Below are 716 nucleotides of genomic sequence, written 5' to 3' on the forward strand. Positions count from 1 at the left end.
TCGCGCTGCCTCCAAAGCCGCGCGCGGTTGTACGAGAAAAAAAAAAAAAAGAAGAGCTTGCGCAACTCATACATACACTTCGCCGCGAATATTCAGAGACACGCGAGGTGTTCTCGCTCGCGTATAACAGCACTGCCGGCGACGAGCAATCGAATCCCACCTGACATTCCAGGCCATTAAATCGCATTAAGGATACTTAGCCGCCTCGTCGATAGCACGCGTATAGCGTATGTGGAAGAAGACGGCGAGGCGAGAGCGCGAGAAAGAGGGCTAAGGTTACGCGTCCGCGAGAGCCGGCCCTGCGCAGCCCCCGGATATGCAGCCGCTGCGCGCGAAAGCTCAGAGCTTGCGCGAAAGGGGGAGGCTGTGTGTGTGTGTGTCGGCGCAGGGAAATTGATTGTTTGCCCCTGGTTGTAGGTCACTTTCGATTCCGCTGCCGTATTAGGCGAGCTGATGTGATTTTTAACTTGTCTTAAATTCGTATTAATTTTCCGCCCGTATGGAAATCCTAGGACTGCGATTTAAGAGTTGATTTAGACCTGGAAGTCGGCGTAACGGGAGTACTCGCGTGCAACTTTATACTTTTCGCGGGGCTGAATGTAAAACAAAAAGGATTTAACGAACTTCTGAAACGTAACGTGCCGCTGTACGCGTATTTTTGAACGAAGGGCATATATATATATATATATATATATATATGCCTTTCCGTCCTATTA

This window comes from Nasonia vitripennis, chromosome 4 (assembly GCF_009193385.2).
Source record: "Nasonia vitripennis strain AsymCx chromosome 4, Nvit_psr_1.1, whole genome shotgun sequence".
Classification (NCBI taxonomy): domain Eukaryota; kingdom Metazoa; phylum Arthropoda; class Insecta; order Hymenoptera; family Pteromalidae; genus Nasonia; species Nasonia vitripennis.